The sequence below is a fragment of the Corapipo altera genome, unplaced genomic scaffold (genome assembly GCF_003945725.1).
Source record: "Corapipo altera isolate COAL_440 unplaced genomic scaffold, ASM394572v1 64, whole genome shotgun sequence".
NCBI lineage: Eukaryota > Metazoa > Chordata > Aves > Passeriformes > Pipridae > Corapipo > Corapipo altera.
In genome coordinates this window covers 9042657-9050525 of record NW_020884893.1, presented here as the reverse complement: position 1 = coordinate 9050525, position 7869 = coordinate 9042657, and positions in this window count along the sequence as shown.

Below are 7869 nucleotides of genomic sequence, written 5' to 3'. Positions count from 1 at the left end.
CCCCGAGCATCCCCCGACCCCTGCCCGGGGCTGCGCGCATCATCCCCCGCCTCCCTCTCTCCAGCTGGGGAACAGGTCCTTGGGAACACCAGGGTGCAGCGGGCATCATGCGCAGGTTTTTGGTCATGTTAGCGGTGGGCACAGAGAGGAAAACACCTGGTTGTTCTCTCTCTCCCGAATTTCTCTTCTCACCCCGACCCTCAGCTCCCCGGATGGGTGCCAGCAGGGCAAGCAGGGGAGAGTGCTCATCCCCGTGTACGCAGCATGGGCTCTGGTGGGTGGCCTCAGCATGAGTGGGCACCCACCGAGCCTCCCTGGCGCTCAGTATTCCAGCAAGGAGCAGAACAGCATTGCCAGAACCCGTAACTCCCCCAGGGTGACAACCCCACAGGTATTTTTGGAGGCGCCTGCCTTTAGCTGTCACACACGACTCCCAGCCAGGGACCATCACTGCCAGCACTCGCAGCCACCAAGGGGCCGGGGTCTGGCTGTGCACCCTGCGGTTATCCTGCGCTGGGTGGGACACGGACACTGCTGGGTGCCCAGGACAAGGACAAGAAGATGCCTGTGCTGTGATACTCCACCTTTGCAAGGGGTTCTCTGTCACAGACCCACTGCAGAACAGGGCAGCAGCCTCCCCCTTGTTTTAAGATGAGGGTTAAGCACGTTGTGTGATGATGAGCTGCCATGGGCCGGGGCTCTGAGGGTGCAGGGGGTGGCAGTGACCTTGCTCTTAGCCTTGTGTGGCTGTTCATTGCCCTTCTTGGATCTGGGCTGTGCAGCTGTGTGTGTGTGTGTGAAGCACTTGCCAGAATTAAATTCAGCTCCCTGAATCAATAGGAGCTTTCCAAAATTTTGGATGCTCAATCAGGAGCTGCTCTGGACCAGGCTCGATGCTGGCTCAGCTCCACACCGGGAGCCAGCCAGGGCTGCCACGTTCAGTGAGCCAACTGTGCTGCCACTCACGGAGCGGGGACACCGAGTCACAAACCATTTGTGTAGTGGGGACACCAGGCCACAAACCCTCTGTGTAGCCTGCAAAGAGTCTACTACTAAAATAAATACCCCCTCAAGAATCCCTGGGGGGAATTGGCATTCCTCCTCCTCCTGCTGCAAGAGAGCAGGCAGGGCAGTACTGCTTGTTGCAGGCAGATAAGGAAAGAACATAGTCTCTATCCCTCTGAAATTCCCATTTCTCCCTCAGTGTCTGTCTACACATGGAGCTTTTGAGCCATGGTAGAAATTTTCCAAGAGAAATGTGGTTAAAGAGGGGCCTTGGCAGGAAAAGGCTGGTGTCGCTTGAAAAATGTGTGCAGATTATGCCAAGCTGTTATTAAAAATAAGTGCTGTGCTGTTCCCAGCCTTTGCTTTCACTGATTTTTCTGGAGGTAATTGCAATTCTCTAGGAAAGGTTTCATGTGTCCTGGGGAAAGAATTTACTTCCTCCTCATCTGCAAATGGGTCCAGTGCCAGCCCAGCATCCCAAAGGTGCCTGGGAAAGCTCAGCTGCTCATCACTCTGAAATTCCAAAGGATTTTGAGAAAAACCTTCATCCTCTGGACGCATGAGGAGGGTTGGGGAGATGATGTGGTCCCACACATCCCCATGCCTGCTCTGTGCTCCAGCTCTCCTCAGCTTTACAGCTTCCAGCATCACTCCTGGGTTAACACTCAACCTCTCCCATGGTGGAACATCTCTTAACCAGCCCCAGCAACTCTGTTTTGGGATTTGGTCTGACTTTGGGTCTTTTAAAGTCTGATTGAGGAGTTTCCACAGTTAAACAGGAGTTAGTTAGCAGGGAGGGAAAGCCCTAAACCCAGACCATAGCTTGGGAATTTGAAAGAAGGGGCCAGGGGTTCGTTTTCTCAACGCATTGACGGGTGCGAAGGAGACAAGCTGGGGACAGAGGCACCAGCAAGGCCTGGACCAACAGGCTGCCCCTCTAAATGTGTATGGATTTGGGAGAGCACCAGTGTCCCCGTGGGTCCCATCCCTCCCCACCACCAGCCTCCGGAGAGGGTGCGAGAGGCTGGGATGATTCAGCACGTTCGTTTTTCAGAGAATAAAGGAAGTAATTAAACATCAGCTTTCCTCCCGCCGCGCCCCGCGAGGATGAGAGGGAGGAGATGAAAAGCCTTCAGACGGAAGTTATTTGTCCAAGGAGAAAAGTGGCTAATTTCTCTGGTGCTTTGCTTGTCTGCTCGCTGATGAAAACCGCTCGTCAGCAGGAAAAGGGAGCACCCAGCAAGGGGGAGGAACCGGAATCTCGCATCCATCCGTGGCCAGGCAGGTGGCCTCGGTGGCCTCGGGACATCCTGTTTTGTCGGGATGTCACCTCCACAGAGCCCCCCACAGCACCCACCCACGGGCCTGGGAGCTGGGAATGCAGGTGGGTGTTGGGGACTGCCCCCCTCCTTGCAGCCCCGTGGGTTGGGAACTGACAATCCCAAGCCAAACACCACAGAGGGGTTTTCCCAAATGCCCCCCACCCCCAAATTTTTTGTGCAAAGAGGTTAAAATGAGTTTGTTAAGGTGCTTGCAGGGAGACAGAATCGAAAACAGCTTCGTGCTGAAGCTTCCTGCCTGGTGTGGGGTGATGGATGGCACTTATCTCAACCAGGCATGGTAATATTTAGTGTTCTGAAAATCTCTCCCTGAAAGGAATTTATTTGTTTGTTGATAATAAAGCACCAAACCTCAGTGCTGCAGGGTGGAGGGTGCTGCAGGTCACATCAGAACTCTGGCTTATAGAGCCCAGGGGGCCCCTGGCTGGGCAGGTGACCCTCCTGCTGCTCATCTGCACCTTCCCAAGGATGATGATTTACTGGCAGAGGACATCCAAAGTATTGCTCCCTGTTTGTTGCTCCCTGGGACACAGAGGGGGGGTTGAAACGACGGAAGCTCATCCATTTGGAGGTTTATATAGATATATTTCTAATTGGATTTTGGCACGGCACGGTTATTTTCAAGGCAGCCTGTAATTATTTGAGAGCGTAGCCTGATCACCTCTTTTCTCTCGGCACAGAGGGTTGTTTTTTTCTCTTTAATATTGTTTCCCAAAATGAAATTGTGAATTTGCAGCTTAATCCAATGAGATGACACACACGCAATGGCACCGTCCTCAAGGACACGGCGGGACGCCCGGATCCACCTCTCCCAGGTTCCTAATCAATTCCCAGCAAGGGTAGAAGATATAAAAACGGTGTTTTAATTCTTTTTGGCAAGGAAAAAATAAACATATGTATTTTAAGCAGGTGTTCATGGGTGTTTGATGAGGTGGGGAGGTTTTGCTGGTCCTGCTGTAGCTCTGCACCCTGTGCAGGGATGCTGAGATGATGCTGCCCCATGTCCAGCTGCATCTCCGCAGGGCTCAGGGCAGTGGAATGCTGCTCTCTGGCATTTTCTCTCCCAACCGAAACCTGATGAAATTCCCATTAATTTGGGGGGTTTATTTTTGCATGTGTTGCAATATTTTGGGGAGGCCAAAATAATTTCATTCAGCTCCATCTGCTCTCCATCAGGGAACTGAAGCTCAAGCAGGTTGGATCCTGCTGTCCTCACCAGGGTTCCCCCCGGGCCGGGCATCGCCACCACCCCAGCGCTGTGGTTGTTATTCCCTGCCCAGAATGGGCACAAATGAAAACCATTATCCGAGGAGAGTTTTCCAGCATTTCACAGCTAATGACCATGCCACTGCCCTGCTGCAGCTCAGCAGCCTCAAGTTCTTATTTTCCCCAAGTCCGATTTCAGGGCTCGGGGCTGCATTCAGCTGCTACCGAATCCGATTTATTATTTACATTGCAAGGTACAGCCTGGCATGAATTGATTTGCTGTGCTCTGATTGCCACTCCACGCTGCTCTGGGATCTGGAAGCTGGTTGCTCATTCAGGCAGGATGCAAAATGAGGGATTCAGAAGTTTGGGAGTGCCGGGGTTCAAACCGCCCGGGCATCCCAGTGGTCTGTGTTCTGCTCCTGCCTTTGGTTGTATCTCTCAGGATGCAGGGAATGCTGGTCCTGGGTTAGCTCGTGTCCCCCCAGGGGTTGTCGCCCTGGTGCTGTGGAGATCAGGTGGTTGCAATATCTCACCTCTCATAAGAAGTTGGGTCTGGGGAACGAGAGGGGCCAAAGTGACACAGGGAGCACAGAGCAAACAGTGAGAGCAGAGATGGGAAGTAACAGAATTGGGAAACAATTGGAAGCCCTGGTGTTTTGAGGGATGTTTAGCAGGCCATCACCTTCACCTTCATTATCAGCTTCACTTTCACCTTCACCTTTATTTTTATCTTCACCTTTGCCTTTGCCCTCATTTTCACTCTCATCCTGTCCATGTTTGGAGCTTGCAATGCCTTGGATGACAGAAATGATTGAAAATCCCCCAAACCTGAGCCCATTGCTCCAGGGCCATGGAGACCAGAGGCAGCAGGGGTTCAGGCAGCTTTGCCAACAGTTTGTCATTGGAGATGGACCCAGACCAGCAGGCTGGAGGACAGGACCATGGACATGCTGCCCTGGGCATGGGGAAGCTCCACACCTGCCTCATCCATCTGTCCAAATCACTGCCTACTCTGGGAGACGTTGGTCCTTCTCCCAGAGCTCTAGACTTTGGACATTCCTGGTGAAAAGACAATTTTAAGGAATTCCTTTTGGGTGGCATCATTAGCATGCCACTGGCAAGACACCCGTGCCCCTGAGCTCTCTTCCACATTCTTCCCAGCAAACCTCAGGCTGGTGCCAGCTCCACTCTCTCAGTTGCCAAGGGTGTGAGCTCAGTGGTGAAGCCCTTTAGGAGCCTCTGCTAATTGTCTCTGAGACTTCAGATGGCTTTGGGGGGAGATGCTCAGAGGCACCTCGTTCCCTTCCAGCTGCTGTGGGAGCTCAGCACCTGCTGCCGCCGGCTCTGGTGCAGCTCCTGCCTCGCACTGGAGCTCATCTTGGGGTGTGGAGGGGAGCAGACACCGCAGATGCGTCCTCAGGGTGCCTCTGTATCGTAGCATGGGACTAATTAAAATTTCAGGATATATATTTACCTAATACGGAGCTGATTCGTTAAGTAGGACATCCCGTCTTCAGAGGATTTCACGGCATCGGGTGATAATCAAGTGAGAACAGACTCCAAAAGTGTTAATTTAGAAGCCGAGACGGTAGGGATTGAAAACAAGCCGCTGTTCTAGTCTTCTCTCACACTTCCATGTCTGAAATCCAAGTAATCATCCCATTTGGGAGTGCAAAGCAGCAGCAGCACCCCCTATCAAGCACCATGCTGGCTGGGGGTGCAAGTGTGACTGAGGCTGTGGTGTCTGAATTTGGGCTCTTTAACCTCCCAGGGCTCAGTGGAGGAGCTCACACTGCTCCAGGTACTCCTGGTACCTCTGGGATGTCCTACCCCTGTGCAGGGCACTGGCACACAGGCAGGAGCTGGGTTTCTGCTCAGGGCTTGCAGGCAGGAGTTTTGCTAGGAATATTCACAGAATCATGGCATAGATTGGGCTAGAAGGGACTTCTAAAGTCTATTCCATCTCATTCCAACCCCCCTGTTATGAGCAGAGACATCTTCCACTAGATCAGGTTGCTCAAAGCCCCATCCAGCCTGACCCTGAACACTTACAAGGATGGAGCAGCCCCCATCTCCCTGGGTAACCCGTGCTGGTGTTTTACCACCCTCACAGTAAAAAAGTCTTCCTTATGTTTGATCTAAATCTCCCCTCTTTTAGCTTAAAGCCATTTTCCCTTCTCTTATCCCAACAGGCAGGCACTGGGAAACAGTGCATGGGATGAGCCCCGCCGCTGATCCTGCCCTGCGGGTGTATTCTTGCTGTGCCATGTGATATTCAAAAGCACGAATTCCCAGCCTCGGGAGAGCCCTGAGGTTTGTTTTCCCGTCGTCCCGGGAGAAGCCGCTGCCGCCTCCACTTTCCCCCGGGACACAGAGGGGGCTTTGTGCGAGCGCGGGGCCGCGGTGACCCCTCCACAGCCACGGGCTGGGCAGCTCCTGGTTGGGCTTCGGGCTGGATCCTGAGCTGCCAGTCCCCGGCAGGATCCGCCTCGGTGAGCTCGTCCTTGCGCTCCATCCAAGTGATTATTTTTCACTTTCAAGCCTTTGTGAGCGATTACCCCCGTGGCCGTGCTGACGTGCCCAGCATCCCCTCCCACCTCGCTCTTCTTAGAGAGTCAGTCAGAAACCGAGCTTGGAAAGTCCCAAGCCAGAAGCGGGATGACTCTGCATCCAGGAGACCAGATCGACCTGCTGTCGGTAGTCCCATCCCTCTGGAGTTTTATTCCCCACCCCAAAAATGCTGTGGAGGGCGCTAAGAAGTGCTGTGCTGACATGCAGACCAGGCAGCAGCTCCCTGAAGTTGGTGCGGCATATTTGCATTATTAACAGGTGCTGCTACCCCTTCACCCCCTCTGATTTTGTTGCAGAGGGGAGAAAGTATCTCCTCCCTGCTTTCCATGCCATTTTAAGGTGTTTTGGGAGTTCAGAGCAATGCCAACATTGGCAGCAGGCACACCACTGACACCACTCCTTCCCACCAGGGCACCACAGGGAATAGCCACCTCCTGATCCTGATGATCCCAGGAGGAGCTCAGGGCATTCTCCCAACCTCACCTCCCTCCCCACCACCCCACAGTAGCATTAATCAGAATAATTGCTGATTAAGAACCTCGCTGTGCTTTTGCCCATGTTCCTGCAGCAGTCCCATGTCAGGGCTTGGGTAGCAAAGGGAAAAGCCAGGAGAAACCCATGGAATGCCCAAAGAGCAGAGCTGGGCTGGTGAGGATGCTCAAGGGCCAGATCCTGAACCACTCATCCCTGCCACGGTCCAACACAGTGGGAAGATCAACCCAGAGCTCCCAGTGCCTCCAGTGCAGAGGCTCAGTGGGATGTGCAGTCAGTGCTCTCCCCTGCACTCACCATACCAAACACTGGGTCCATGCCCAGAGGTGATTAAAACTCATTTATGATTGATTTTCCTCAACCTATAAGTTATTCTGAGTTTTCTCCTTGGTTGGAGTGTGCATGTACTGTGAATGCTGGTCACCTGTGGGAGAGAGGAAACCTTCCTGCATCTTCGAAGGCTGGATATTGTTGTGTAAAGAGATTCACAGCCCTAACACCAGCACCATGCTGGGGTCACCCTGCTGCCAAACTCTCACCTCAGCTCTGTCTTGCAGGGGACAACCCCAAAAGTGAAATTCCTGCTTCCAGGAAATTAGGCACTTCCCTGCTCTCCCCATACTTCCATGGGTCAAGGAGGTCCCTGATGGGCTCCCGTTTGTCCCCCATCCTCTGGAAGGATGGGGAGGCCCAATTTGCCCTGAAACTCCCCCAAATTTCCCCCATCCAGCCCACAGGGAAGACTCTCTGGTGTTCCATGGCACAGGATGTGCTGGAGCAGGGATGCAGCTCTGGGTATTGAGAGGAGGATGGCCTTGCTGGGACAGGCTGTGGGGTCGAGAGGCCCCACACCCCTCCCTGGTGCTGAGGACATTCCCGTGGGTTCTACCCTCACTCTGGAGTGCCCAGCCAGGAGAGCTGGGATGTCGCAGCCTCCCTCTCCCTCTGCCACCCCAACAGTTTGGCAAAAGGGATTTTATTTTTTTTTTTTCTCTCCAGCAAAACCCAAAAATAGATTGATGGGAAGCGGCTGGGGGCTGGGATGCCATTAGCATGCAAAATGGGGCTATTTATCTTCCCCGCAGCTGGTTTCTGCTCCGAGACCTGGCAGGGACTGGCAGTGGGAGGCAGGGCTGTACTGGGAGGGAGCTGTGGGACAGTTCCCAAAACAGCTCGTTTGCACCCCTCTTGCTGCCCTTGCCCCTGTGGTCTGTGACCTTGAGCCTCTCCCGAGGGACAAGGAGCTTCTGGC